At 36.2% G+C, this 26,924-nt stretch overlaps 1 long non-coding RNA gene across 3 annotated transcripts in view; it reads right to left on the reverse strand.

The window, feature by feature from the left end:
• Window positions 1-1,990: 1,990 nt before the first annotated feature.
• The window catches only part of LOC143671535 (uncharacterized), a 158,231-nt gene continuing 133,297 nt past the window's right edge, over window positions 1,991-26,924 (reverse strand). For all 3 annotated transcript variants that reach the window (XR_013169590.1, XR_013169591.1, XR_013169593.1), the window contains one exon: window positions 1,991-4,036. This is a non-coding gene — a long non-coding RNA (uncharacterized LOC143671535). The remainder of the gene's footprint in view (window positions 4,037-26,924) is intronic.

A 26,924-nucleotide genomic window follows, 5' to 3' on the forward strand; every position in this document is an offset into this window, starting at 1 on the left:
ATCCCATTTTAGTCCAGGCTGGCAGTGGTTCCATTTATACAGATCTTATAGAGTGGGATCATGCCCATCAGACAAAAGAACTGTCCATAAATTGTTTCTGGATAACTCCATCTCAAATCCTTCCTTGTCCTGTATTGGCCGACTACATCCATGCTTGGATAAATACTCACGTGGGGCTCTATTTACTGGGGTCTCACTTTCTGGAAGCCCAGAATTTTCCAGAACACCAATTTCTGTTTTCTTTGTACCCAAGAGTTCATTTCTCAACTTATCTCTATCTTCTCACATTTTACTATAAGCTTCAAGGAGGATCCAGACTGCATTTTCCACATTTAGTTTGGAAATTTCTTCTTCTAAATATCCAAGTTCATCACTCTCAAATTCTACCTTCCATCTACAAAGAACGTCTCCCAGTTTGGAAAGAAATGTTCATCATTTCTGTCTAAAACCTCATCAGAGGTATCTTTAGAATCCACATTTCTACCAAACGTCTCTTCAAAGAATTCTAAGCCTTCTCCATCAAGACCCCCACAATTCTTCCAGAATCTTCCCCTTATCCATTTAAAAAACTGATCCAACATATTTGGTATGTGCAAATTGCAGCAGCACCCCGCTTCTCTGGTACCAAAATCAATGTTAGTTTGCAAGCTTCTAGAATGTGATATACTAGAACTGGAATGGCTTTTAAAAAGAAAAAATTAATAAGTTTAAAGTTTAGAGTTCAAAATTGTCCAAACTAAGGCATCCAGGGAAAGATACCTTAATTCAAGGAAGGCTGATTGGTGAGGAATGCTCTGACATCTGGGCAGTCATATGGCTGGCAAGTCTTGATGCCTTGTTTCCTGGGCTCCATCGCTTTCAGCCTCTGTTACTGTGGGAGGTTTCTCCCTCTGCTTCTTTGGGACTGTCTTTCATCTCTTGGCTTACCTTGGCTCTCTCCAGGTTCTGGCTTGCTTAACATCTCATGGTGATGTCTGCTGTTCTCCAAGCATCTCCAAACATCCATGTCTCTATCTCTCAAGCATGTTCTCCAAAAGGCTACATCTGTCCTCTCTGAGGCTTCTATCATTTCTGAATCTCTCCAAAATGTTTCCTCTTTTAAAGAATTCCAGTAAACTAATCAAGACCCACCTGGAATAGAAGGAGTCGCATCTCCATTTAATCAAAAGATTGCACCCACAATTTGGTGTATCACATCTCCATGTGATAATCAAATAAAAAGGTCTTAAACTACAATATTGAATTAGGATCGAAAGAAATGGCTGCCCCCACAAGATTGAATCAGGATTGAAACATGGCTTTTCTAAGGTACATAGTACTTCACACCAGCACACCACTGTATATATATACTGGAAAAGTAAAATTAAGTCAGTGTGTAGTAAACATTTCTATTAAGTAAATGGGAACCATGTTTCTGACTGTTGGAGTTTACAGATATTCAAGAGGAGGAGGCTAGCGTGATTCATATAATGATGGATTAGGGTTGGAGCCATCAGAAGGAACTCATGCAGATTTGTCACACATAAAATATTTATAAACATATGTATAAACATGGGTTATTACATACGTATTTCTTTGGTCTTTCATCTGAGAGATCCTAGAAGCAATGATACCCCAGTAGCAATGAGCACATCTAGCATTCAGATCTTGGTTTCTGATGACATTCTCCAGTAAAACCAACCACAGATACTTGGAGAAACGGCTGTTTCTAAGTCCAGGGCAGAGAATATATATGATATGACTGGAGAATCTTGTTGCAACAGAAAACAGAGAAGTGTGTAAAAACCACAGCAATTAAGGCATATCAAAGGGACACAGAACCACCTGAAAAATCTCCCAATATCCAAAGCTGGAGCAAGTTGAGTAACAAAATAAAGTACTGGATTATAACCCAAAACACTAAATAGATATCCTTGAGTCAATTCAGATATAAAGAAATGTTTGACAAATTTGTGAGAATAGGTAAATCTCATATGCAACAGAACTCCAAACAATATATATATGTATATTCTCCGCTCAAGGAAGTGTAGTATAACTCCCCACTCCATGAGTGTGTACTGTGCACAATGACTTACTTCCAAAGAATTCTGTATGGAAAGTGGAAAAATTATAACTTTGCAGTGAAGAAATCTGACAAATACTATGTCAGTCAGGTGATCAAGGTCAACCTCAACAGTGGTAAGTCATGCTGGTAGTATGTTCCCTTGATATGATTTGATGAAAATGACACTTTGCATCTATAGTATTCCTCTTAATCACACCTAACCCCTATATAATTATGATAAAATGACATCAGGCCAATTTCAATTGAGGAACAATTTACAGTACCTGACCAGTTTTCCTAAAATTGTCAAGGTCATCAAAAGTGGGGAAGTTCTGACAATTAAGAATAGCCTAAGGAGAAATGATTATTAAATAGAAAGTGATAATCTGGATGGGATTCTGGAACAGAAAAAAGAAATTATGTTAAAAATTAATGAAATCTCAACCAATTAAAGGTGGTATCTAAGAACCCCAAATATGGACAACACATAATAAGATCTTACAACAATAGTAAGAAACCCAGCTTATGGAACTAATTTTATTATTCAGTGCAACTCCTGGCCTCATTTTCAAACAGAAACTAATTCAAATTGTAAATAACATTTAGAATTTAAGAAGACACATTTCTCTTAACATTACTGAGTAAAGCCAAATATTTTACAAAACAACAAGTAGTTTTATAGGCGGGGAAGAAAGACAGAAAACACATAGTGCTGTGATTCACAAAGCCCCAGAGGAGATCCTTTGGAAGGGACTGTGTGTTAGTCAAATGCTATACTCCATATCATAGGATAGATGAAGTTTACCCTACCATGCTTTTAGGTACATTCACAGAGTTCTGCTACCCTCACTATAAATTAATTTTAGGATATTTTCATCATCCCAAAAAGAAAATCTATGCTGCCCATTCTCCCCATTCCTCTAAGCCCAGGTTTGAACTAATGAACTTTTTGTCTCAAAGGATTTGCCTGTTATGGACATTTCATATAAATGGAATCATGCAATATGTGGCCTTTCGTTACTGACTTCTTTCAGTTAGCATTATGCTTTAAATGTGCATTCATGTTGTAGTGTGTATCAGAACTACATTAATTTCTATTGCCCAATGATATTTATTTTAAGAATATACATTTGTTATCCATTCATCAATTGATGGACATTTGGGTTGTTTCCATATTTTGTCTATTATAATTAATGCTGCTATAGACATTCATGTACAAATTTTAGTGAGAATATATGTTTTAGTTTCTCCTGCATATGTATGTAGGGGAGAGACTCCTAGGTAATACAGTAATTCTATGTTTAACTTTTTGAGTAACTGCCAACATGTTTTTAAAGCAGCTGCACAATTTTACATCCCCACCATGAAGGAATGAAGTTTTCCATTTCTCCGTGTTCCAACAATGCGCTTTATTCTCTTAATATCACTCCCCCATTCCAGAGAATATGAAGGGATGTCTCATGGTTTGAGGTGCATTTACCTAATGAAGAATTATTTTGAGCATCTTATCACATGCTTATTAACTGTTTATATATCTTCTTTAGAAAAATCTATTCATTTTTAAATTGAGTTGTCTTTTAATTATTAACTGTAAGAGTCCTTTATGTATTCTGGATACAAGACACTGTCAGATATATAATTTGCAAATATTTTATCACATTCTGTGCGTTGTCTTTTCACTTTTTTATATTATTCTCTGAATTATAAAAGTTTTACTTTTCATGAAGTCCTATTAATTTTTCTGTAGTTTCTTGTGCTAAAAAATCATAGCCTAACCCAAGGTCATAAAGATTTATGCCTAAACTTTTCTAAGAGTTTTACAGTTTTAGTTCTTATATTTAGGACTCTATTCATTTTGAATTGACTTTTTGTGTATGGTGTGAGGAAGCAATCCATCTTCATTCTTTTGCATGTGGATATCCAGTAGTCCCAGCATCAGTTTTCTGAAAGGACAATGTTGTCTTCAGTGATTTTCTTGATTATCTTGTTCCACTGTGTAAAAATAAAATGCAAAAGTTCATTTCTGGACTCTAATCTACTCCATTGATACATATTTCTGTCTTTGTGCCAGAAGGACACCTTCTTGATTGCTATAGCTGTATGATAAGTTTTGAAATCAGGAAATGTGAGTCCTTCCACTTTTTTATTCTATGTTCAATCATTTTTACTATTCTGTTTACACATTAATTTTAAGATGAGCTTGTCAATTAGTGCAAAAAGCATCTGAGATTTTGCTAGAGATTGTGTGGAATCTATACATAAATTTGGGGAGAATTGCCATCTTAATAATATTAATTTGTTCTTATCCGAGAGCATGAATTACTTTCCATTTATGTAAAATTAATATATTTCAACAATTCCATATAGCATTCAGTTTACAGTTATTTAAGTTATTTTGCTGAATTTGTTGCTATTTTCATCTTTCTGATGATATTGTAAATGAAATAGTTTTGCAATTTCAATTTTGTGTTATTCATTCCTTTTGTATAAAAATGCAATTGGAGGCAGTGTGATGGTGTCTCAGTGGCAGAATTCTCACCTGCCATGCTGGAGACCTGGGTTCGATTCCTGGTGCCTGCTCATGCAAAAATAATAATAATAATAAAATAAACAAAGCAATTGGTTTTTGTATGTTGATCTTCTATATTGAAATCTTGTTGAACCCATTTATTAGTTCTAATAATTTTGGGTGTGTGTGTGTGTGGATTCCTTAAAATATTATTTGTATAAATCATATCACCAGAAAATACTATCAGGTATTTTATCAATTTTTTTCCATAGATGCCATTATGTTGATGAAGTCCCTTTCTTTCTTTAGTTTGCTGTGTCTCTTTTTAATTTAATTTTATAGAGATATATTCACATGCCATATAATCATCTAAAATATAAAATTAATGGTTCACAATATTATCATATAATTGTGCATTCATCACCACAAACAATTTTTGAACATGTTTCATTACTCCAAACAAATAAAAATAAAAAAGAATACCCAAAACATGCTATAACTCTTATCTCCCCTATTACTTATTACTTGTCTTTATTTTCTTAGTAATCTGTACATACACTGGTTAAAGGGAGTGTCGACACATGGTTTGCACAATCACACAGTCATGCTGTGAAAGCTATATAGTTATACATTCATCTTCAATAATCAAGGTTCCTGGATGAGAGTTCAATAGTTTTAGCTATTCTCTTCTGAATATTCTAATACACTAAAAACTATAAAAGAGCATCTATATAACACATACAAATAGCCTCCAGAATGACCTCTCAACTCTTTTTGAAATCTCTCAGCACAGACACTTCATTTTGTTTCATTTCTATCCTGCATTTTGTCAAAAAAAACAGCTTTCTCAGTCTCATGATGCTAGAGCCAGGCTCATCCCTGGGAGTTATGTCCCACATTTCCAGGAAGATTTACACCCCTGGGAGTCATATCCCACATAAGGGGAATGGCAGTAAATTTACCTGCAGAGTTGACTTAGAGAGAGGGGCAACATGTGAGTAACAAAAGAGGTTCTCTGGGCATAATACTTGAGCATAATTATAAGTAGACTTAGATTCTCCTTTGCAGAAATAAGGTTTATAAGTGAAAGCCGTAAGTTTGAGGGCTCAGACTATTAAATTGGTAGTCCCCAACGTTTGTGATAAGTACATGAATGAGACCTCGCACGTTGTCAAACTTTCCTATGAAGCTTCTTGATTCTGTACTTTTCCTCTCCTGCCCAATAAATGGTGCTTGTAATCTTGCAGATCCCCACCAGTGTAAATTGGTACAGTGCCTTTAATTCTCAGCACTCCAGGTCCCTGCCAGGAGTGTGTTTGAGACAGAAGCTGATTTCAAAGGTGGTCTTAAGCTGTTTCTGTTTTCCAGCCTCTGTGGTCTGAATTCTCTGAATAAGAGTTGCCACTTAAGCTGCTCCCCCCTTTCTTGGGAAAGATACACCCTTTAGGAAATTATCTCCTTCATTTGACTCGTTACTTTGTCTCTCAGACATATCTTAACTCTGCCCTTGTCAAGGTCAGTAATGACAATTGAAATGTCTGAGGATTTCTCTAATGAACTAATTAGAATAGTTTAAAAAACAATAGCAAGAAGTCCTTTTCAGAGCCAGTTCCCAGCTCTCATGTTTGCCAGTCAACAGCTGGAGTTGGTACCTGTTCTACGTATCCTTTTTCTTGGGGCAGAGCCCTTTTCCAGTATTCGGAGATTGGCCAACTCCAAAAGCCTCCAGTTTATTTTTCCATCAGCCTGGCCTCCTCTCTGCCAGGAGAGACTTCACATTTACTTTCCTGCTTGTGCTTGGTTTATCTGTGTTCAGGGCTTTTATTTAGCAGTCAAAATTTGTTGAGGGCTTGATTTTGGCCCTTTTACCTATTCCAGACTAGTGTATAATGTGTGTCCAGTCACAAATATCCCTCAAACAGTTATTCCAGACAGTTCTTGGATATTTACCAGCTGCTCTAGAGGACTAATCAAATTCCACACCTCCCTATGCTGCAATCTCCCTAGCATTTCCTGCTGAATATCTCTTAGGATTTTTTATTTATTAGGGAAGTTGTGCATTAACAGAACAAACATGCATAAAACACAGGATTCCCATATACAATCTTATTATTAGCAATTTTCATTAGTGTGAAACACTTAACAATTGATGATAGCACATTTCATAATAGTACAATTAGCTATATGGTCCATGGTTTAACTTAGGGTTCTCTCTCTGCAGTGTATTTCCAGGGATTTTATTATAATTCGTATTTTGTTACCCTATATATAATCTAACATTTCCCCTTTTAATCACATTCAGAATGTTGCTAATTATATTCATAATGTTGTGCTACCATCACCAATAAGAGTATTTCTATTATGTAAATGTGTTGGATTTCATCAAGTGTCAATGGAGATCATTATATGGTTCTTCTCATATGTTTTGTTAATATGGATTTTTATATTGATTGCATTTCAGATGTTAAACTTTGTATCCCTGGGATAAGTCCCACTTAGCCATAATCAATAATCCTTTTCATGTTTTGCTAGATTTGGTTTGCTAGCATTTTTTAGTAGCTTTGTATATATTCATAATGGTTATTGATCTGTAGTCTTCTTTTCCTGGAATATTTGTGTCTGGTTTTGGTATTAGAATAATAGTGGTATCATCGAGTGATTTTGGAAGTGTTCTTTCCTTTTCTATTATTTTGGAAGAGTCAGTAAAATATTTGTATTAAAGTTTTTTTTAAAGTTTGGTAGAATACACTAGCTAAGTTATTCTGGCCTAGGTTTTCCATTTTAATTGCTAATTTAATCACTTCAGATGTTACAGGTCTATTCATATTCTCCATGTCTTTTTTTTTTAACTTTTTTATTAATTAAAAAAATTAACAAACAAAACATTTAGAAATCCTTCCATTCTACATATATAATCAGTAATTCTTAATATCATCACATAGTTGCATATTCATCATTTCTTAGTACATTTGCATCGATTTAGAAAAAAGAAATAAAAAGACAACAGAAAAAGAAATAAAATGATAATAGAGAAAAAAAAACTATACGTACCATACCCCTTACCCCTTTGCTTTCATTTACCACTATTTCAAACTGAATTTATTTTAACATTTGTTCCCCCTATTATTTTTTTTTATTCCATATGTTCTACTCTTCTGTTGCTATAGTAGCTAAAAGGAGCATCAGACATAAGGTTTTCACAGTCACAGAGTCTCATTGTGAAAGCTATATCATTGTTCAATCATCATCAAGAAACATGGCTACTGGAACACAGCACTACATTTTCAGGCAATTCCCTCCAGCCTCTCCACTACATCTTGAACAACAAGGTGATATCTACTTAATGCATAAGAATAACCTCCAGTATAACCTCTTGACTCTGTTTGGAATCTCTCAGCCATTGACACTTTGTTTCATTTTACTCTTCCCCCTTTTGGTCGAGAAGGTTCTCTCAGTCTCTTGATGTTAATTCTCAGCTCATTCTAGGGTTTTTCTGTCCTTTGATGCTGAGTCTCAGCTCATTCCAAGATCTTTGTCCCACGTTGCCAGCAAGGTCCACACCCCTGGGAGTCATGTCCCACGCAGAGAGGGGGAGGGTGGTGAGACTACTCATCATATTGGCTGGAGAGAGAGGCCACATCTGAGCAACAAAAGAGGCTCTCTTGGGGGTGACTCTTAGGCCTAAATTTTAAGTAGACTTGACCTATCTTTTGTGGGGTTAAGTTTCATGTGAACAAACCCCAAGACTGGGGGCTCAGCCTATAGCTTTGGTTGTCCACACTGCTTGTGAGAATATCAAGAATTCAACTTGGGGAAGTTGAATTTCTCCCCACTCTCACCATTCCCTGAAGGGAGCTTGCAAATACTTTTCCAGTCACTGATCAAATCATTCTGGGATTCGTTGGGGGATGAACTTTTTTAATGAAAGTTTTGGTATCTTGAGAGCTAAATGATGACAAAGTCAGCTATCCAGAGAGCAGCCTTCTATAAATCTTTGAACTTCAGTGGCTAAAATTTCATAGTCTGTGCTGAATGAGCAGCTTTAGTAGCACCCAGCAACAAATTAGCACAACCCAGAAGACAACTTACAAACTATCCAGAGCACCATAACCTACCAAGGCAGTAAATATAAATGTATAAATCAAATGCAAGTTACAAAGGAAAATCTGCCAGTGTTAGTCACTAATTTATTTACTTTCTTTCATTTTCTTAGAGTGTAAGTTTCAATAGCTCTATATATTCATGTTATTTTAGCAGTCCACTGGATGTTTATAATGTAAACGTGGTTCTCATTTTATGTTAAAAAATAACCAATTCTGTTAAAGTTACACAATAAGGTAGTTTTTAAGGACAGTGGTCTAATTAGCAGTCTTTGAAGTCAATTCAATAGTGATATCAAAGCTACTTCTAGTATGTCAATCTCATTTGCATAAATGGCTTTCTTGGAAGCAAGGCCAGTGAGAGGGGCCGGGAAGTGGAAAGAGAGAAGATAGGTGGAATGGTTGATCTAGGGCAGTGAGCAGAGAGCCAAGGGTGGCTTATTAAAAAAAAATGCCATTACATTTTCAATCTAAAAATTATAATCTGAATTTACTGTTAATTTTGGAACATACCACAATTTAGTCAATTGCTGAAATCATTTAATGTTGTGGTTTAGAGTATGTCTCCATGCCTTTTCTAAAACATTTTTATTGTGAAATATATCATATATATGAAAAAACAATAAATTTCAAAGAACATTGTAACAATAGTTATAGAACAGATTTCAGAGTTTGGTTTGGGTTACAGTTCCACAATTTTAGGCTTTCCCTTGTAGGTGCTCCAAGACAACAGAGACTGAAAAAAGTATCAACATAATGGTTCAGTAGTCATACTCATTTATTAACTTTTACCTTCTCAATTATAAATCCTCCTTCTCCTTTGATCCTTCTCCCAATCTTTAGAGGTATTTCTGCTAGGCCTATTCTAAACTTTTTTACATTGGAAAGGGGTGTCAATAATAGGGGATAGGTGGATGGAACTTGTTGATGCTCTTGGAAAAGCAGGCCTCTCAGGGTTTCAAGACTTATCTGGCCTAAGAAGCCTCTGAAGGTTGTAGGTTTTGGGGAAATAATTTTAGTGTGTGAAACACTTGTAGAACCTCACATAGAGCCCCAGGTGTTCTTTAAGGCTAGCAGGAATGGTTTGGTTTGGGGTTTGGCAAACTGTGGTAATTAACAATATCTAGCTAAAGCTTGCATAAGACCAGCCTCCAGAATCGTCTCTCAACTATGTTCGGACTCTCTTGGCCTCTGATATCTTATTTGTTGCATTTATTTTCTTCTTTTTGGTCAAGAAGTTGTTGATCCCACAGTGCCAGGGCAATGCTCATTCCTGGGAGTTATGACTCATATTGCCAGGGAGATTTTCACCTCCCACATAGTGGGGAAGATAATGATTTCATTTGCAGAACTCTCCACATCTTCTTGCGTCAGCTTTTTTAGATTGTATCTTTCTAGAATTTTTCTACTTCACATGAGTTTTCTACTTTGTTGGCATACAGTTGTCCATGGTTTTCCTTTATAATCTTTTTATTTCTGTAACAGAGCTGTACAACAATTCCATAAATCCCTAAACATAAAAAAAAAAGTTCAAAGTATTTAGTCACAGAAATGGCTATTTTAAGAGATTAAGATTTGGCCTCAAAATCTTCTCAATAAAACCATAAGGACTCTAGGATATATGAAGGTGTTTTCCCTTAGCCATCCTGTTATTTGCACCAGGTAGACACAGTTGTGTCTCACTGAGGTATATTAGTGTGGATTTTATCTAATGGAGTAAATCCTTGTGATATCCACAGAAGGACCACAAAGTTTTTGAGAAAAGTATCTCCGTAGAAACACTATAAAAATGGTAGCTCCAAAATGAAAGAACTCTGCTTGACCTGTAAGATACTATAGGCAGGAAATTGGATGATAAAATGCTTCAATTGGAAACACCTTCTACTTTTCATGAAAGAGGAAGGATAAATCAGAATGTTGAACCAGGAGCTGAAAAGGTGGAGCTAAAACCACATGGAATTATTCCTAGGCCTTGAAACCAATATATGTAACCCCTCAGCATTTGTGCAGCTGGATATCAGAACTGCTATGTGCAAGTGATTCCTTTCTACCTTCTTTTCCCCTCTTTTTGAAAATAAACGTTTATAGCTGTTATCTTATCCTATGTCTTATCCAACATTATATGTTATGGCATGGGACAGGCAATAACCTATTTACTTAATTTTACATTTTGATTGGGAATGAAAGGAACTATACCTTAGGGACTTCATACACATCTAGAATTTATTTAGATGATATGATCCTGAACCTTGAGTAGATATTGCAATGGGATGTGTCTCTTAAGCACCTTGGGATGGGATGAAAGTATTTTGCATGTAAGCTCAATGAATCAGTAGAGCATAAGAATGTACTATGGCAGATTCTATGGTGGTCCCCCATTATCTCTACCTCCTGATGTTCACAACTTTGTATAAAACCCTTCCCTGAACTTGAGAAAGACCTTAAACTTGCTACCAATCAATATAATATGACAAAAATTATGGAATGTCATCACTGTATTTGATAAATTATATAAAATTCTGTATTTCCAAAAGCCTCAACTCTCTTTAATGGTTTGATGAAGTAAGGATCCATACTAGTGACTCCTTTGTGACAAGAAACTTGGACAGCCTTTAGGAACTGTGGATGGAAATTAGAATCAGAGTTTAGACTTCAACCAACAACCAACAAGAATCCAGGTCCCAAATTACTAAAGCCGCATGGAAATGAAGTCTGCCAACAATCTGAGTAAGGATGGATTGTTGTAGTAATTGGTTAACAAACAACAAATAATATATCATTATTTTGAATGCATGAAACAAGTGCATTCATGGAAAAAAGGCTGGACATCGTGCATTTGCATATGTGTTTAATGCAATTTTATTGATATATATTCAAAAACTATGTAATCCACCCAAAATATACAATAAATGACTCACAATATCTTCACATAGTTGTGCATTCATCACCACAATAAATTTTATAACATTTTCATTATTCCAAAAAAAGAAATAAAAACAAAAAGAAAACCCCAAATATCCCATGCCCTTTATCCACCATATTATTTTTAAACAGTTTTATCCACAGACTATATAATCCATCCTAAATGTAAAATCAATGGCTCTTGGAATAATCACATAGTTGCATAGATGTTTAATGTTTCATAATACCTCTAAGCTTATAAGGCAACTTAGTTGAATTTAAACTATATATTTTTAAATTTTGTGTTTTGTATCTTTTCTTTTATTAGAGAAGCTGTTGGTTTACATACCTAAGATGCATAGAATAAAGGGTTCCTATACAACACATCATCACCACCACTTTGCCCCAGTGAGGAACATTTTTTACAATTGCTGATAGCACTTCATTTTCGAAGGAAAATTTTGCTGGGTATAGAATTCTTGGTTCGCAGCTTTTTTCTTTAGAATCGTAAGTGTATCACCGCCATGGTTTCTGCTGAAAAATTCACACATAGTCTTATTTGGCTTCCTTTATATGTGATGGATTGCTTTTTTCTTGCTGGCTTTCAAAATTTTCTCTTTCTCCTAGACATCTGACAATCTTATTAGTAAGTGTCTTGGAGAATGTCTATTTGGATCTATTCCTTATGAGGTATGCTGCACCTCTTGGATTTGTAATTTCATGTCTTTCAAAAGAGATGGGGAAATTAAAAAACTAAAAAAAAATACATAAAATGAAAAAAAAGAGATGGGAAATTTTCAATGATTATTTTCTTCATTAGTTTCCCTTCCCTTTTTCTCTTCTCTTCTCCCTCTGGGACACCCACAACAAATATATTTGTGTGCTTCAGGTTGTCACTCAATTCCCTGAAACCCTGATCATATTTTCCCATTCTTTTTCCTTTATTTTCTTTTATGTGTCAGATTTCAGATGTCCAGGCCTCTAGTTCACTAATCCTTTTTGCTGTTTCTTCAAATCTGTCTCGTTGGTTTCCATTGCTTTTTTCTGTTTTTTCTTCTCTTCTATTTGTGCCTTTCATTCCCATAGGTTCTGTGATTTGTTTTTTCAAACTTTCAAATTCTTCTTTTTGTTAATTCAATGTCTTATTTATATCCTCCTTCAACTCATTGACTTGATTTCTGATGGGATTTTCCATGTCTATTCAAACACTCTGAAGTAGTTGCTTCAACTCCTATATATCTCATTTGAAGTGTTTGTTTGTTTTCTTTGACTGGGTCATATCTTTGACTTCCTACTATGACTCATTATTTTTTGCTGGTATCTAGGAATTTGATTTCCTTAATTAGTTTATTCTAGAGGTTGTTTTCATTCTTTTATCTAAGAATTTATTGCTGGATTGCTTTGTTCTCTATCCTTTCTTTGACATTCAGTTCCAATTATCCTATACCTCTAGCATAAGATCTGTTTTACTGATCATAATTCTTCAGCTGTTTTTCTGTTTCTTGCCCTGCTTACATGGAGTCTTTTGTTTTCAGGAAGGTCTCCTCAGATATTGTAGCACCCAGTCAGATTTTCCCACACCAGGCAGTTTCATGTTTCAGGAGGATAGAGTAGCCACTATCAGTTTTCCCTGAGCGTGAGATCTGGCAGGTTTTCAGACATTCTTATGAAACCTCTAGACTCTGTGCTTTTCCCATTCCACCCAGCAAGTGACACTTGTCTTCCCACCAGCATAGAGTGATGCAGTGCCTTTTGTTTCAGCAGACACTCCCTGCGGGGTACATTGTTGAGACAGATGTGAGGTTGTGCATTGGCTTTAATTGCTTCGTTTTCCAGTTCCTGGGACTTGAATTCCTTGAAGGGGTGATTTCACTTAAGCTGAGCCCCACCTTTCTCTTGGAGAGGATACTCTTTAAATTTCACCTAAGTAGTTACTTTGTCTCTCAGACAAGATTAATTCTGCCCTTGCCTGGGGCCATGCTGGTGCCTGAAAGGGCTTCCAGTTCTATCTAATGAGCTGTTAAGGAGTACAAAAAAGTTAAAATGAATGCCTTTCCAGAGGTGGACCCCTGCTCCACAGATTTGTTGATCTAGAGCTTATGTTGACACATGGTTCTATGTATCTCCAAGATCGATGTACCCCCTTTTCTTGGGTTTCAGTCATTTTCTAGTATTTTGTGCTGTCCAACTCAAAATGCCTGTTTTTTTTGTTTGTTTGTTTGTTTTGCCATCAGCACTGCTCCCTCTCTTCTGGGGCAAAAACTCTTAGTACCTTTAGGGCTTATTCCAGGTTTATCTTTGCTGATAGCCTTTTTTTAGTAGTCAGAATTTGTCAATTAACTTCACAATTGGAGTTTGGTTGAGCTAAGCCCTTGTTCCTAGTAAAGTTTCTTCCTTTCCTCCTCAGGGAACCAGCTTGCCATGTCTGTGTAGGAGGGGCACTGGCCTCCATGCTTGGGGGACTTACAGTTCTGTGTGGTGTCCAGGCTGCTGTTTCAGCAGACACATGGTCCAGACTGGTGTATGCTCCATGTCCAGTCAGTGATGTTTCCTGAGCAGTTTTCCTATACCATTCTTGTCTATTTACTAGCTTCTCTGAAGCACAAACTAAATTTCACACCTCATTAAGCTGCCATCTTGCCCTGCCTCAACAATAGTATCTTAATATTCTTTCATCAACAGCAGCAAATGTACCATACCAATGTGAAGGGTTAATGATAAAAGGGTGGAAGTAGTATGGGATAACTTGGGTTTTATTTTGGGGGCCGGGTAATAAAAATAAAAGTTCTAAAAGTGATTGTGGTGAAAAATGTACAAATATCTGATGATAATGTAAGCCACTGATTGTATACTTTGGATGGATTATATGGCATTTGAATATATATCAATAAAATTGAATTAAAAGAGAATATGTACAGTGTGCAACAAAAGAGTACAGGAAAAGAAAAAAACAGGTAATGATAACCCATCTAAAGGAAAAAGATAAAATTCCAGAAAATACCAAAGAGGGAGGTAAGAATGTTCACATATAAAATAAAACCTTTAAAAAAATCTTAAAAATGTTCAAGAAGATGAAAGAAATACAGGGAAAGAATAAAGGATGTCAAGAAAACAATGACTGAGCAATTTGAGAATCTTAGTAAATAGAAATTTTTCAATGGAACCAAACAGAATTACTTATGTTGAAGACCACAATAAAAGAAGAAAAAAAATGCCATTGATGGTTTGAAGAGAAGACTGGAGCTTGCAGAAGAATCAGTGAACTTTAAGACAATGCCCTCGAAATGAATCAGGCTAAGGAGCAGAAGAAAAATATTTTTTAAAGCAAAAGATATATGACAGCATAGGGGTAAAGAGCTATGAACTGTCGGAAACAAATGGGACCTTCAAAGAGCAGTTGACATCATGCACCAGTAAGTAAATCCTTCCATGCTGTGAAGGCTGAGAGGCCCCCTCCCCCACTAGCATGACAGGCTGACTTGGGAGCCACTCCATGGTGGAAAACAGAAAAACTCTCTCTTAGGAGCAAGAGAAAGAGAACTCAGGCAGTCAATGATTTTTAATTTGATTATGAGATTTGGACTGCTGAATATCAATGCTGAACACAGATAAGTTAACAATGCAGTCAGCAGGGAAAAATCAAGGCCAACAGAAAGACAGGTGCTTCTGGAATTGACTGAGCTCAGATTGCTGAAAGGTGGTTGTGAACCAAGAAAATGGGCTCTTAGAGCTGGGTACCAATTCTGGCTCTTGATTGGTGAACCCGCAGTGGTGGGGTCCAAATCTGAGAACAACTATGTTTTTAAGCAGCCCATTAAAGAAAGAAACTGACAGTCTCTATTTTTAGCCCTGCCTCAGACAAGGTTGGAATTAGGGTTGAATGAGACACAGTAATCTATCAGGTGGTGGAGATAGTACCCTAAAGGGCAGATATTCATCACAAAAGGGGGAGCAGGTCCCAGTTAAAATGTTGGCTGTCATTTAGAGAATTTAGAACTCAATGACTGGAATATCAGAATCAGTTTCAACCTACAAAAAGCAATGCTTAGCCTTTATCTCAAACACACACTGGCAAAGGCAAAGGTGGGATTGCTTGAGAGTCACTGTAACTTTTCCATCCTGTGAGGAATAGGAGGCTAAAGAGCAAGTCCTCCCCTAGAAAAAGAAGAATCAATGTCCAGTACAGGCTGTGGGTGTTTTTTTTTTTAGGAATATCACACTCCAGAGCCTGGGAAAATACACTCTCAATCAGAATTCATTGCAGTCTCTAGCTGAACCATGCCACTGACAGGGGAGTCTGCTGAAAAATAAAGGCACAGTACCACCTTAAGTCTGTGGGCACAGTGGCCTGAAGAACATGACCTGCTAATCAGGGCAGAAAAAGCACAGAATCAGGAGGCTTCACAGGAACAACAGGAACACTGTTGGATCTCATCTCTAGGGAAATTTGATGCTATCTAAACTTCTTTGTGAGTCCTGGACATGTCTTGTCTGGGAAAAACTGACTAGGGTAGATCTTCTCTGGGTTACCTTCCTCCAAGAATCAACCCTGCAGGTAAAACCCACTAGAGATAATGAGAAGAGTGTTAAAAACATGTAGAGGCAAGTTAAAAACAAACAGCAGATCAGCATTCCCTGAAGAGGAAGAGGGAAGAGAAAGTTTCCCTGGGGTAGATCCAATAGCACAAACAGGGAAATCTCAATAATCATTCCATATATGTACTGCAAGAATCGGATTAACATGAGTGGAAAAAATATCATCAGTTAAACACAAGCTATACAAGAGGTCTTGATTATGCTGAACCAAACAACAATGAAGAGTAAGAGCACAAAGTCAATAAACAAGAAAACCCTAAGTAAGAGAGAAAAAACAACCTCCAAAATAAACTAATAAAGAAAATCAAATGCCAAGTCACCAAAAAAAAAAATCACAAGTCACGCTAAGAAGCACAAAGATATGGCCCAATCAAAGGAATAAATTAAAACTTCAGATCCGATACAGCTGTTGAAACAACTAATTAAGTTTGTTCAAACAAATCTTCTAAATCAATTCAATGAGTTGAAGGAAAATATAGCAGAGAGATGAAGGATATAAGTAAGACACAGGATGACCATAAAGAAGAAATTTGAAACTTGCAAAAAAATAGCTTATGGGAGTGAAAGTCACAATAGAAAAATAAAAAATACAATGGAGGCATACAACATCAGGTTGAATAGGCAGAAGGAAGAAAAAGTGAACTAGAGGATACAACATAAGAAATTTTACAAACAAAACAGATAGGGAAAAGAATGTAATAATTTAAACAATGTCTCAGGAATTAAATGACAACATGAAGTGAATGAATATACATGTCATGGGTGTCCCAGAAGTAGAGAGGGAGTAAGGGGCAGAAAGAATAATGAAGGAAATTGTCACTGAAAATCTCCCAACTCTTATGAAAGATGTAAAATTACAGGTACAAGAATCACAACATATCCCAAACAGAATAGAACCAAAATAGTCAAACACCAAGAGAATAAAAAGAGTATCATACACCAAAGACAAAGAGAGAATTCTGAAAGCAGCAATAGGAAAGCCATCTATCACATACAAGGGATACTCCATAAGACTAAGTATGGATTTCTCATCAGAAACCATGGAGGTAAGAAAGTAGTGCTATGATATATTTATGATACTGAAGGGATAAATTGCTAACCAAGAACTCTATATCCAGCAAAACTCTCCTTCAAAAACGAGACAGTTTGTGATCAAGAGACTTGCTCTTCAAGATTTACTAAAGAGAGTGCTACAGGCTGATAGGAAAAGACAGGAGAATGAGGTTTGGAGGAGAGTGTAGAAATGATGATTATTGGCATGGATAACCAATAGTAAAAAGAAGGAAAAATAAGATATGCCATATAAAATCCAAATGACAAAAAGGTTGAAGAAAGTATTTCTTTTAGAATAAAAATATTGAATATTAATGGATTAAATACCCCAATCAAAATACATAGATGTACAGAATGGATAAAAACAATATCCATATATATGCTGTCTAGAAGAAACTCACTTTAGGCCCAAGGACAGAAACATGTTGAAAGTAAAATGAACAGAAGGAAAGAAATAAAAATTAGAGTTGAATTAAATGAAACTTACAACAGAAAAGAGAAAATAAACAAAACCAAACGCTGGTTCTTTGAAAAAAATCAATAAAATTGATGGACCATTAGCTAAAATGACAGGGACAAGAAAGAAAGGATGCAAATAATAAAATCAGAAATGATGTACAAAAATAAGAGTTAATAAGAGGGTACAATGAGTAATGGTATGCAAACAAACTAGAGAATTTGGACAAAATGAGCAACTTTCTAGAAACACATGACCAACCAATACTGACTCGAGAAGAAATAGAAGACTTCAACAAACCAATCACAGTAGAGGGATTGAATTACTCATGGAAAACCTCCTAAGAAAGAAAAGTCCAGGATGAGATGGCTTCACGTGTGAATTCTACCAACAATTCTCAGAATATTTAATACCAATCCTATTCTAACACTTGCAAAAATATTGAAGAGGAGGGAAATCTGTGTATTAAATCTATGAAACCAACATCACCTTAATACTAAAGCCAGACAAAGAGACTACAAGAAAAGAAATTTACAAACCAGTCTTTCTAATGAGTATAGATATAAAAATCCTCAACAAAATACAAAAAGTACCTTTCCCTGGATGCCTTAGATTGGACATTTCTATAGACATGCCTTCATTGGGACATTTTCTCAGCCTTAGAACTGTAAACTAGCAACTTACTAAATTCCTCTTTTTAAAAGTCATTCCATTTCTGGTATATTGCACTCTGGGAGCTAGCAAACTAGAACAACTTCTTTATATTCTGGTATACAAGATGCTCCAGGCTTATACTGTATATTCCTTTCCCCAGTCCTAGAATTAGCTATTTCTCCAGGGATCCTTGGTTCCTTTTATTTAAGAATGATACTAGAAACCAAGATGTGAGTTCCAACATTGTACATTGCTACTGGGGTGCCCTTGCTTCTAGACACCTTCAGTTGACAGAGCAAGGCAATGTATTTGTGTATATAAGCCTATATGTGTGTGTGTGCGTGTGTGTGTGTGTGTGTATACACACACATACATTCACATATATTATATGTGTACCCATCTGTAGCTATAGTAAGCCAAAAAATGGTTCCTACTGATGTAACCAACCCTAACAATTACTACATAGATCCTACCTTCTTCCCCTTACTTATTTATAATCTCACATTCTAACAGAAAAAGACCTGGATCTCACCATCTGCCACCAACTTACTGGAATGTCAATTCCAGTATACATGCATAGCAGTATTAGTATTAACTCATACCCTCTTGGGAAACAATTTTATCGACACTGATTATATACAGTTTAGTTTGCCTTTAGTCTTACAGAGTCAACTAATTTCCAAAGACTCTTAAATCAACATATTTTCCTTCCACCTCTTTTAGTGAGATTTGTTCATATATTTGTTATAACATCAGACATTGTGTTAAAGTCCGCATTCTATCAAAAGTTAACACAATTTCCTAAATTATGTTGAAATTTGCATTCATGAAGGTTTACTATTTCTTTTTCTTTTTCTTTTTTGCATGGGCAGGTACCAGGAATCGAACCCAGGTCTCTGACATGGCAGGCAAGAACTCTGCCTGCTGAGCCACCATGGCCCACCCTGAAGGTTTACTCTTTGTTCTGTAAGTTTCTATGGGTTTTGACAAATACTTGTTATGCCTCTACCTTTAGTGTATCATACAGAAGATATTGATTGTGCTAAAACATCCATTTATTCACCTATGTGAATAGGTGAATAAACCCCACCATCTCCCAAAACATTGATCTGTTTAACATATCTATAGTTTTGCCTTTTTCAGAATGCCATATAACTGAAATTGTTCAATATGTAGTCTTTTCAGACTTGTTTCTTTCACTTAGAAATATACACTTAACAATATTCCATGTCTTTGCATGACTTGATAGCCTATTCCTTTTTATCACTGAAGAGTTTTCTATTATATGGGGGACCTTAGTTTATTTATCTGTTCAAGTATTACAGAACACCTTGAATGTTTCCAGTTTGTGGCAATAATGAAAAATTCTACCTTAAACATTTATATGTAAGTTTCTGTGTTGATATAAGCTTTCAAATCATTTGGAATTAAATATGATTGCAATTATTGTCTTGTTTTAATTTATAAATCTTTATTGACAAACAGTGTTGAGTATCCCTTCATATGCTTTTTTTCTGTCTGTATATCTTATTTGATGTGATGTCTGTTCAGATCAATTGTCTGTTTTTTAATCGGATTGCTTGTCTACTTATTGCTCAGTTTTAAGTTATTTGTCTATTTCAGATATAATTTCTTTATCAGAAAGACTAATGACAAATATTCTTTCTCTCACCCTGTGGCTGTCTTTACCTTGTCTTAACAATGGCTTTCTTAGAGTATACATTTCTAACTTGAACAAAATCCAAATTTTCATTTTTTTCTTTCATAGACCATACTTTTTGTGCTTTATCTAAAATATATCAGAAATGGAAGTCACATGGAATTTCTTCTGTTTTTTCTTGCAAGTTTTACAGATTTATGGGTTTGGATTTTACATTAGATTATAATCAATTTTCGAGTAAATGTAAGATCGGTGAGTGGTTTCTTTTCCATTTACTTTCATGTATTCTGCTTTGGTATTGTATACAAAATCTCACTGCTAAACAAAGTTCACCTGAAATTTCCCCTCTATTTTGCTATAGAAGTTTCATTGTTTTGCACTTTACATTTTGGTCTATGATCCATTTTACATTAATGTTTGTGAATGGTGTAAGGTCTCTGTTAAGATTTTTTGTATATAGATGTCCAATTGCTCCAACATCATTTATTGAAAACACTATCCTTTTTCATTGAATTGTGCTTGCTCCTTGTAAAAAGTCAGTTGATTATAGGTTGGTAGGGCTATTTCTGGGCTCTATATTCTGTTCCATTGAACTAGAAGTCTATTATTAAATCAATACTATGTTATTTGGATTGCCATAGCTTTATATTTATAATAAGTCTTGAAGTTTGGTACTGTTACTCTTTCAACACTTTTATCCAGGATCATGTTAGCTATTCTTTTGGCTTTCCATATAAGCTGTAGAATCAGTTTGATATTATTTGTTAAACAGATTACTAATATTTGAGTGGAATGGTACTGAATCTATGGATTAAGCTGGGAAGAAATTAAATATTTTAATGCAATTTTATTTAGATATATTCACACCAAACAATTCATTAAAATATAATCAATGGCTCAGCATATACTCATACAGGTTGTGCATTCATCATCACAATCAATTTTAGAATATCTTCATTATTCTAAAAAAAAAATAAAAATAAAAAAGAACACCCAGAGACTTCCGGAGAAGATGGCGGCTTAGTAAGACGCGCGGGTCTTAGCTCCTCCTCCAGAAAAGCAACTAAAGAAACAGAAACAATACGAAACAGCTCCCGGAGCCACAACAGAGACCAAAAAGACAGCGTACCCCATTCTGGAACGGCTGAAGGGGCAGGGAGAATCCGCTGCGGTGAGATACCCAAGGGGCGCGCGTTTTCCCGGCCGGGGCGGCTGGCGACTGGGGTCCCCTCCACGCACGTGGCTCCCCGGTCTGAGTGGGAACGTTGGATAGTGGGGCCCTCCCGCCACGCTTGGCGTCTCGGGCCAGCTGGGCAATTTGGACCAGAGTCCCCCAAGCCACGGCGGCCGGCGATCCACCCCCTCCACGCGCGGTTTCCCGGGCTGACTGCAAGATTCGGACTGGCCAGTTAAAGGAGCCACGGCATCTTTTACTGGTGGGCCCCGCAGACAGACGAGCGCCACGAGTGCCACCTACCGGGCAGGAAAAGAAAAACAGCCCAGAGATTTCACAGAAAAACCTTTCAACCAGCCGGGTCCCACACCCAGGGAAATCTGATCAAATGCCCAGACACCAGCAGAAAATAATGGATGACGCTCGGAAAATTAAAGATATGGCCCAGTCAAAGGAACAAACCAATAGTTCAAATGAGATACAGGAGCTGAGACAACTAATGCTGAATATACGAACAGAAATGGAAAACTTCTTCAAAAACCAAATCAATAAATTGAGGGAGGACATGAAGAAGACATGGGCTGAACAAAAAGAAGAAATAGAAAATCTGAAAAAACAAATCACAGAACTTATGGGAGTGAAGGACAAAGAAGAAAAAATGGAAAAAACAATGGATACCTACAATGGTAGATCTAAAGAGACAGAAGCTACAATTAGTGAACTGGAGGATGGAACATCTGAATTCCAAAAAGAAACAGAAACTATAGGGAAAAGAATGGGAAAACTTGAGCAGGGGATCAGGGAACTGAATGACAATATGAAGCACACAAATATACGTGTTGTGGGTGTCCCAGAAGGAGAAGAGAAGGGAAAAGGAGGAGAAAAACTAATGGAAGAAATTATCACTGAAAATTTCCCAACTCTTATGAAAGACCTAAATTTACAGATCCAAGAAGTGCAGCGCACCCCAAAGAGAATAGACCCAAATAGGCGTTCTCCAAGACACTTACTAGTTAGAATGTCAGAGGTCAAAGAGAAAGAGAGGATCTTGAAAGCAGCAAGAGAAAAACAATCCGTCACATACAAGGGAAACCCAATAAGACTATGTGTAGATTTCTCAGCAGAAACCATGGAAGCTAGAAGACAGTGGGATGATATATTTAAATTACTAAAAGAGAAAAACTTCCAACCAAGGCTTCTATATCCAGCAAAATTGTCCTTCAAAAATGAAGGAGAAATTAAAACATTTATAGACAAAAAGTCACTGAGAGAATTTGTGACCAAGAGACCAGCTCTGCAAGAAATACTAAAGGGAGCACTAGAGTCAGATACGAAAAGACAGAAGAGAGAGGTATGGAGTAAAGTGTAGAAAGAAGGAAAATCAGATATGATATATATAATACAGAAGCCAAAATGGTAGAGGAAAATATTATCCAAACAGTAATAACACTAAAAGGTAATGGACTGAATTTCCCAATCAAAAGACATAGAATGGCAGAATGGATTACGACCCAGCAATACCACTACTAGGTATCTACTCAAAGGACTTAAGGGCAAAGACACAGACGGACATTTGCACACCAGTGTTTATAGCAGCATTATCTACAATTGCAAAGAGATGGAAACAGCCAAAGTGTCCATCAACAGACGAGTGGCTAAACAAACTGTGGCGTATACCTACAATGGAGTATTATGCAGCTTTAAGACAGACTAAACTTATGAAGCATGTAATAACATGGATGGACCTAGAGAACATTATGCTGAGTGAGTCTAGCCAAAAACTAAAGGACAAATACTGTATGGTCCCACTGATGTGAACCGACATTCGAGAATCAGCTTGGAATATATCATTGGTAACAGAGACCAGCAGGAGTTAGAAACAGGGTAAGATAACGGGTAATTGGAGCTGAAGGGATACAGACTGTGCAACAGGACTAGATACAAAAACTCAAAAATGGACAGCACAATAATACCTAAGTGTAATGTAACTATGTTGGAACACTGAATGAAGCTGCACCTGAAATATGTTTTTTTGTTTGTTTGTTTGTTTGTTTGTATCTTCTGTTTTTGTTTTTTTCTTTTTCCTTTATATATATATATTTTATTAGTATTATTATTTTAATTCTCTTCTCTATATTAACATTCTATATCTTCTTCTGCTGTTTTGCTAGTTCTTTTCCTAAATCGATGCAAATGTACTAAGAAATGATGATCATACATCTATGTGATGATACTAAGAATTACTGAGTGCATGTGTAGAATGGAATGATTTCTAAATGTTGTGTTAATTTCTTTTCCTTTTTTTTGATTAATTAAAAAAATTTTAAAAATTGGATAAAAAAATAAAAGCACATAGTAGATTCAGGAAAAAAAATAAATAAATAATAGAGGAAAAAATGTTAAAATAAATTCAGTTTGAAATACTAGCGATCAATGAAAGGGAGGGATAAGGAATATGGTATGTAAAAATTCTTTTTCTTTTTCTGTTTTTGTTTTATTTTTCTGTTGCCTTTTTATTTCTTTTTCTGAATTGATGCAAATGTTCTCAGAAATTATCATGATGATGAATATGCAACTATGTGATGATATTGTGAATTACTGATTATATATGTAGAATGGAATGAGCATATATTACGGATGTTTGTGTTTCTTTCTTGTAATTTCTTTTTAATTAATAAAAAATTATTAAAAAAAAACAAAAAACAACAACAACAAAAAAGAACACCCAGAACATTCCATACCCATTGTCCCAATATAATTTATTTACTTTGGTTTTTTATTATTATTATTATCTGCCCATACACTGGGTAAAGAGAGTATCAGTCACAAGATTGTCATAGTCACATGCTCATACAATAAAAGCTATATAGTTATAGAATCATCATCAAGAATCCAGTTTACTGGATTACAGTTCAACACTTTCAGGTATTTCCTTCTAAGCTGTTGCAATACACTAGAAACTAAAAAGAATATCTATATAATTCATAAAAACAACCTCCAGATTGAGCCCTCAACTGCATTTGAAATCTCTCATCCACTGAAGCTTTGATTTGTTTCATTATTTTTCCCCTCTTTGGTCAAGGAGGCATTCTCAATCCCATGATGCCAGAGCCAGGCCAAACCCTGCAAGTCATGTCCCATATAAGGAGGAAGGTAGTGAGCTTATTTGCAGAGCTGGCTGAGAGAGACCACATCTGAACAACAAAAGCCATTCTCTGGGGTGATTCAGGCATAATTATAAGTAGGCTTGGCTTCTCCTTTGAAGGAATGTTTCATAAAGGCAGACCCACCTATCAAGAGCTTGACTTGTTAAATTCGGATGCATTAATGACTGTGAGAATATCAGGAATTTCTGAGATGGGGAAGTTTATAGTTCCACATTTTTCCCCAGTTACTGATGGGCCTTTTGCAAATACTTTTTAACAAAATTACATATTAGCAATACTAAATCTTGCAATCCATGATCATGGAATAACCTTCATTTTATTTTATTTCTTTGATTTTTTTCATCAGTGTTCTGAATTTTTTTAAACATGCAGGAACACATTTGTTAGAATTATACATATATTTCATTTTGAGTGTGCTATTGTAAATGGTTTTGATTTTTTAATTTCAATTGCCAATTGTTCATTGGTGGTGTATTGTAATGGAATTTGACTCATGTATGTTAACTTTTTATTCTGACACCTTGCTATAACTGTTTATTAAGATCAGAAATTTTTGTCAAATCTTTTTTGTTTCTACATAGATAATTATGTCATTTGTGAACAAGAAGAGTTTTATCTCTAACTTCTAAGTCTGTACACTCTTTCCTTTTCTTATTTCTCTATCAAGGACTTCCAATCTGTAGTTGGAGTGTGAGAGGAGAAATTCTTGACTTGTGTCATGGTCAGGTTCATGTGTCAACTTGGCCAAGTGGTGGTACCTGTTTTTCTGGTTGGGCAAGTGCTGGCTTGTCTGTTGTGATGAGGACATTTCATACAATTAAATCATGATCATGACTGCTTCATCCACAGTTGATTTCATTTGTAATCAGCCAAAGGAGAGTGTCTTCTGCAATGAGTGATGCTTAATCTAATCACTGAAAGCCTTTTAAGGAAGATTCAGAGGAGACAGGCTCACTTCCTGAATCAGTTGGCGAGCCTTTCCTGTGGAGTTTGTCCAGACCCTCCATAGGAATCATCAGTTTCACAGCCTGCCTTGTGGATTTAGGACTCTGTGTTCCCACAGTCACGTGAGGAACTTTTATAAATTTCATACCTGCTAGTGTTTCCTGTTGATTCTGTTTCTCTAGGGAACCATAACTAATATATATTGAGACCAGGAGTGATTCTTAAGAAACAGAATCTTAAAAATGGGTTTTTATGAATGGTTTTCTACTCTTACTGGACCCAACAGCACTAAGAACTCTGATTCCCACAATCAGAATGACAATTCCAATCCATGGAGTGAGTTGGCAAAAGTGATAGTCAAAACATCACCATTCGATTCTCCTAATGCTTTGCTTGTATGAAGCCAGGTTCTGGGGGATAACGTTTTTGACACCTTTACAGAGTTTTGCAGAAATAAGAGGTATAGAGATGTTGGGTGGTTGTTGTTAGATACTCTGTCTACATTAAGGAGTGAAAGGGATGGGCTTAAGGCTTCAAAAGAGAAGCTTAAGTGCCGTCTGACAAATGTGGACATTTCTATGAGTATCTTGAAGGAAAATCTTGTTTCCTGTAGCCATAGACTTGAGATCTCTGAAAATCAGACTCAGAATCTTATTGTTATAGTAGCCACTTTACAACATAAACTGAAATCTCAATTTTGCATGGTGTCTGCCATTAAAGTTGAGGACATTGATTGGAAAGGAGTGGGACCTTGAAAAATGGGATGGTGACATATGGATTGATAATGATGTCATGGGTGAGGCTGAAATCCTAGGTCATGCTAAATCTTCTCTAGATAACCTTGTAACAGTTTGCCCTGAAGACATAACTGCCCTACCTCCAACCTGCCTTGAGGAGTTGGCCACCCAACCTCCTCCTGAAGGGATTAGCCATAGAGTAATTAATACTGTTTTACCAGATGAAACTGCAAATGAAGGCCTTGAAGCAAAAGGCTTTAAGAAGATATTTCTAATTCTTTTTGTGACCCACTCCCACCACCCCTCATTTCTTCCATACCTATAACTAGACTAAAGTCCCAACAGGCCCCTAAAGGTGAGGTACAAAGTATCACACATGAGGAGCTACGTTATACTCCAAAAGAACTGTGTGAGTTTTCCAATTTATAAATACAGAAATCAGGGGAATATGTGTGGCAATGGATTTTAAGGGTGTGGGATAACGGTGGGAGGAATACAAGGCTGGGTCAGGGTGAATTTATTGATATGGGCCCACTAAGCAGAGGTTCTGCATTCAGTGTTATAGCTCAAGCAGTTAGAAAAGGTATTAACAGTTTGTTTTAGATGGTTGGTTGAAACATGGATCAACAGGTGGCCAACATTACCTGAGGTTGAAATGCCAGAACTGCGCTGGTATAATGTAGATGAGGGGTACAGAGGCTTAGAGAGATTGGAATGTTAGAGTGGATTTAACATGCAAAGTCTGCTCTTACATCCCAGGAATGTCCAGAGGATGCACCTTTTACCAGAACAGTGAGAAATAAATTTGTGAGACTAGCACCATCATCCCTGAAGAGCTCTGTGGTTGCACTTCTCTGTAGGTCAGATATTACTGTAGGAACTGCTGTCACTGAGTTGGAATCCTTATACACAATGGGGATGACAGGA

This window comes from Tamandua tetradactyla, chromosome X, assembly GCF_023851605.1.
Source record: "Tamandua tetradactyla isolate mTamTet1 chromosome X, mTamTet1.pri, whole genome shotgun sequence".
NCBI classification, from domain to species: Eukaryota; Metazoa; Chordata; class Mammalia; order Pilosa; family Myrmecophagidae; genus Tamandua; species Tamandua tetradactyla.